Source organism: Notolepis coatsorum (assembly GCF_963971535.1).
Source record: "Notolepis coatsorum genome assembly, chromosome: 7".
NCBI classification, from domain to species: domain Eukaryota; kingdom Metazoa; phylum Chordata; class Actinopteri; order Aulopiformes; family Paralepididae; genus Notolepis; species Notolepis coatsorum.
This window is the reverse complement of record NC_140171.1, coordinates 21,573,348-21,578,903: the sequence shown is the minus strand read 5'-3', so window position 1 is coordinate 21,578,903 and position 5,556 is coordinate 21,573,348. Positions and strand designations below refer to the sequence as shown.

General features: G+C 38.2%; 1 long non-coding RNA gene across 1 annotated transcript; it reads right to left on the bottom strand.

The window, feature by feature from the left end:
* Positions 1-938: 938 nt before the first annotated feature.
* LOC311232485 lies at positions 939-3,042 on the bottom strand. The gene is made up of 4 exons (XR_014619958.1): positions 2,831-3,042; positions 2,545-2,609; positions 2,054-2,199; positions 939-1,625 (listed from the first exon to the last, which is right to left on the bottom strand). It is a non-coding gene; the product is annotated as an uncharacterized lncRNA (long non-coding RNA).
* Positions 3,043-5,556: the final 2,514 nt, after the last annotated feature.

Sequence of the window (5,556 nt, the reverse complement as noted above, 5' to 3'; positions counted from 1 at the left end):
AATCAAATCATAGAGTAATGAATCATGAATGTATTTTATTGCATTGATCAAAACATTCAAACGTTTTTTACAAAATGTCAAGACAACAAAACATATAGTCAATAAATACTGCATTATACCAGAGGTAGCAACTTACACTGTAGAAGATCAAAGAAAACAAGTTTAGAGAAATTATTTATAAAAAAAAATATATATATATATTAGTGCTGTCAGGCGATTTTTTATCTAATTAATTACAGGATTTGTAATTAATTAATCGCATTTTAATCGCATAACCATTTTATGCCTGATATTCTATAATCATATTTCAAATTGGATGGCAGAATTCAGTACTGTATCTACAAAACCTTCTGTTTAATCATCTTCCATCTATTCATTTGCTTAGATTTTTCAGGTCTGGTCAATTTGAGCATAGTGTTATTCACAGTCAAAGATAAAAAACATTTTTATTGATATTCTCATTTGGTTCATTACAATTTACTCAAGCCTAGTAACAGACACAGTATTTCTGACACTGGGAATACATTCCCTGAGATCCCTAGAATCAGATACCAAGAACATGCAAATGGACCATATTAAAAAAGTCTGTAAATGTGTATTCTACGTTCTTATGGATTGAATGAGATAAAAAAAAATTATAAAAAAAGAAAATATATATATTTATTTTTTTGTAATACATTTTTCAGTTAATTTTCATAACGCGATCATTTGCTGTGTAATTACGCGATAATCCTATATATATATATATATATATATATATATATATATATATATATATATATATATATATATATATATATATATATATATATATATATATATATATATATATATATATTAATGGGGGGGAAAGTAAAGAGAGGGATAGGGTAAAATACATGTGTGTAATTAATAATATTAAAACAAATAATTGGCAATAATTTAAATGAATAAATAAAAAATTGATGGAAAGTGCACTTTTGATAATATTAATACAGGCAGTCTATGTAGTGTATAGAACTCTTAAAAGTCCACTCTTTAAAGTATTACAATTGAATTGTCATTCTTTTAGCAAATATATTAAGTGTACACAGTACATCCAGGCACTTCATGGGTACAATTAAGTGGTTAATTACAGAACTAGTTGTTTTTACTTTCAAGGTTATCACTTCTTACAATAATCCATTAAGTTGACAGCAGTATATGAAACTAAAGGTATAAAATAAAATAGCTGGAAGTCCATGTACGGGGTGTGGTTATGTAAACACTACATAAATCCTGGTCAGTCATGTATCTATACAGTATACATAAGTAATATTGCTATCCATGTTAATTTAAAATACTTTGTCCACTGGATTTGTATCATATTTATTTGGTTAACATTCAACATTCATCGTGTTTAAAAGTATCCCCAAGGTCCAGTGATGACTGATGGTATCTCTGTGAGGCCATCTCCTTTACTATAGTCAATAGTCAATATGTCCATTTGCTCACACAGCAATATATCAGGGTTTATAGACAATGAAACAGTCTTGCGAGGATGGTTAGGAATATGGGTAGCCAAACTCCGTTTCTCACAGTAATTTTCAGAGTCTGGGCTCCTGAAGTAGTTGGGGTAGCTGTGGTAGTTGTGGTAGCTGTATTAGCTGCAATAAAAGAGAATAATTGCATTGATGTCAACATCACTTCAAAGCAATGGTTAGTAATAGTAGTCATTGAAACAGATTCACCTGCAGAATCGACAGATTCAAAATTGCAATAGAAGTCTTGCACAGAATGGTTACTTGGTGGTAGGTTTGTTACTTTTGCTTAATACAATTCGATATTTCGACATTTGAGTTTTGAAGTGTAGTTAGAGTACACTTATAGCATATTGATGACTAGAGTATCATACTAAACATATGCTTTGAATTAGTACATGATAGGACATAAGAAGTACCATAAATGCATTGCAAGTATACTCTCATAAAAGTACGTAAGGGTAGAAATATTATTTCAACACACTTAATATACAAAAAATATACTTGGAACAATATATGGAACGTTTGACTTGGGTAGGTTGAAACATACTTACATATGGTAATAGAGCTTGTCTCTACATTGAGGTTGGTGATGCCATCAGCCAGTGACTTCTCCAGTGCTTCAGTTGCACTGGCTGCATCAGGAACCACAATTTGATTTTTGAAGATTAATGTCATGTTGACAACCACAGACCCTTGTCTAGTAACAAAAGGAAAGAAGAAGAAATAACAAAATATTAGCCTTGTTTGGAGGGTTTAAATAAATGAAGTCCTTTGAACACAATAGATTTAGGACATCCCTATAATCCTTTTTATTGGCCATTGTTAGAATACAGTATTTATTGCACATTAAAGATGTAGCTTTTAAGTATATTATAATATATTTCCTAAATAATAAATTCCTAGAATGAATCATGATGATGATGATGATGATGATGATGATGATGATGATGATGATGATGATGATGAATAGTTTATTTTCTGTCTTTTTTCAATTTTCGGTCTATTCAAAGTAAGCTTACACACAAAATCCAAACTCACTTACGAGAATTGATTGATCCTTGACCTTAAAAAGGTAGATGGATATATGATCCTGTAACCTTGGTTGACCTTGAGGAGAGAAAGAGAGACAGATAGAGAGATGTTACTGAGATGGCCACTGAAAAGTTTAGTAACAGGTCTCTTAGCATTTCAGCTTATTTGTATGTAAACAATTTGAAATAATTATTGTATTTGAATATGTTACGTGAAATATTTATCTTATTACACTGCAGGTTTAGCTGTATAAATAAATAAAACCTAAAAAGACAATGTCATAATCATAGACTTACCTCTGTCGTAACATTTGCAGCCAGTTCCTGGTATGCCACAGTGGTAGAATCCAAAAAGTCATTTGAAAAAGTGCGCATCATTCTGAATCCCAAACCCAAAGACCCCTCGTTGCTTGTAGGGGCTGCTGTGGATTCTGTAGTTGTTACAACTGGAGCTATTGTGGCTGCTGCAACTGTTGTAGGTGCTATCACAGTTGTAGCTCCTGCTAATGTTGCTGCTGCTGAGGTTGTGGCTGGTGCTACAGTTGTGGCTGGTGCTAAAGTTGCAGCTGGTGCTACAGTTGTGGCTGGTGCTAAAGTTGAAGCTGGTACTAAAGTTGTGGCTGGTGCTAAAGTTGTAGCTAGTGCTAAAGTTGTAGCTGGTGCTAAAGTTGTAGCTGGTGCTAAAGTTGTAGCTGGTGCTAAAGTTGTAGCTGCTGCTAAAGTTGTAGCTGGCGCTAAAGTTGTAGCTGGCGCTAACGTTGTGGCTGGTGCAAATGTTGTAGCTGCTGCTAAAGTTGTAGCTGCTGCTAAAGTTGTGGCTGGTGCAAACGTTGTGGCTGGTGCTAAAGTTGTAGCTGGTGCTAAAGTTGTAGCGGCTGCTAAAGTTGTAGCTGGTGCTAAAGTTGTAGCTGGTGCTAAAGTTGTGGCTGGTGCTAAAGTTGTGGCTGGTGCTAAAGTTGTACCTGGTGCTAAAGTTGAAGCTGTTGCTAAAGTTGTAGCTGGTGCTAAAGTTGTGGCTGGTGCTAAAGTTGTGGCTGGTGCTAAAGTTGTAGCTGCAGCTAAAGTTGTAGCGGCTGCTAAAGTTGTAGCTGGTGCTAAAGTTGTAGCTGGCGCTAACGTAGCTGGTGCTAAAGTTGAAGCTGGTGCTAAAGTTGTAGCTGCTGCTAAAGTTGTAGCTGCTGCTAAAGTTGTAGCTGCAGCTAAAGTTGTAGCTGGTGCTAAAGTTGTGGCTGGTGCTAAAGTTGTGGCTGGTGCTAAAGTTGTACCTGGTGCTAAAGTTGAAGCTGGTGCTAAAGTTGTAGCTGCTGCTAAAGTTGTGGCTGGTGCTAAAGTTGTGGCTGGTGATAAAGTTGTACCTGGTGCTAAAGTTGAAGCTGCTGCTAAAGTTGTAGCTGCTGCTAAAGTTGTGGCTGGTGCTAAAGTTGTAGCTGGCGCTAACGTAGCTGGTGCTAAAGTTGTAGCTGGCGCTAACGTAGCTGGTGCTAAAGTTGAAGCTGGTGCTAAAGTTGTAGCTGCTGCTAAAGTTATAGCTGCTGCTAAAGTTGTAGCTGGTGCTAAAGTTGTAGCTGCTGCTAAAGTTGTAGCTGGTGCTAAAGTTGTGGCTGGTGCTAAAGTTGTAGCTGCTGCTAAAGTTGTAGCTGCTGCTAAAGTTGTGGCTGGTGCTAAAGTTGTAGCTGGCGCTAACGTAGCCGGTGCTAAAGTTGTAGCTGGTGCTAAAGTTGAAGCTGCTGCTAAAGTTGTAGCTGCTGCTAAAGTTGTAGTTGGTGCTAAAGTTGTAGCTGCTGCTAAAGTTGTAGCTGCTGCTAAAGTTGTAGCTGGTGCTAAAGTTGTAGCTGCTGCTGAAGTTGTAGCTGCTGCTAAAGTTGTGGCTGGTGCTAAAGTTGTGGCTGGTGCTAAAGTTGTAGCTGCAGCTAAAGTTGTAGCGGCTGCTAAAGTTGTAGCTGGTGCTAAAGTTGTAGCTGGCGCTAACGTAGCTGGTGCTAAAGTTGAAGCTGGTGCTAAAGTTGTAGCTGCTGCTAAAGTTGTAGCTGCTGCTAAAGTTGTAGCTGGTGCTAAAGTTGTAGCTGCAGCTAAAGTTGTAGCGGCTGCTAAAGTTGTAGCTGCTGCTAAAGTTGTAGCTGCTGCTAAAGTTATAGCTGGTGCTGAAGTTGTAGCTGGTGCTGTAGTTGTAGCTGCTGCTAAAGTTGTAGCTGCTGCTAAAGTTGTAGCTGGTGCTAAAGTTGAAGCTGGTGCTAAAGTTGTAGTTGCTGCTAAAGTTGTAGCTGCTGCTAAAGTTGTGGCTGGTGCTAAAGTTGTAGCTGGCGCTAACGTAGCTGGTGCTAAAGTTGAAGCTGGTGCTAAAGTTGTAGCTGGTGCTAAAGTTGTAGCTGGTGCTAAAGTTGTAGCTGGTGCTAAAGTTGTAGCTGGCGCTAAAGTTATAGCTGGTGCTGAAGTTGTAGCTGGCGCTAAAGTTGTAGCTGCTGCTGAAGTTGTAGCTGCTACTAAAGTTGTAGCTGCTGCTGAAGTTGTAGCTGCTGCTAAAGTTGTAGCTGGTGCTAAAGTTGTAGCTGGTGCTAAAGTTGTAGCTGGCGCTAACGTTGTAGCTGGTGCTAAAGTTGTAGCTGGTGCTAAAGTTGTAGCTAGTGCTAAAGTTGTAGCTGGTGCTAAAGTTGTAGCGGCTGCTAAAGTTGTAGCTGGTGCTAAAGTTGTAGCTGGTGCTAAAGTTGTAGCTCCTGCTAAAGTTGTAGCTGGTGCTAAAGTTGTAGCTGATGCTAAAGTTGTGGCTGGTGCTAAAGTTGTGGCTGGTGCTAAAGTTGTACCTGGTGCTAAAGTTGTAGCTGGTGCTCTAGTTGTAGCTGGCGCTAAAGTTGTAGCTGCTGCTGAAGTTGTAGCTGCTGCTAAAGTTGTAGCTGGTGCTAAAGTTGTGGTTGGTGCTAAAGTTGTAGCTGGTGCTAAAGTTGTAGCTGGTGCTGTAGTTGTAGCTGGTGCTAAAGTTGTAGCTGGTGCTGTAGTTGTAGCTGGTGCTAAAGTTGTAGCTGGTGCTG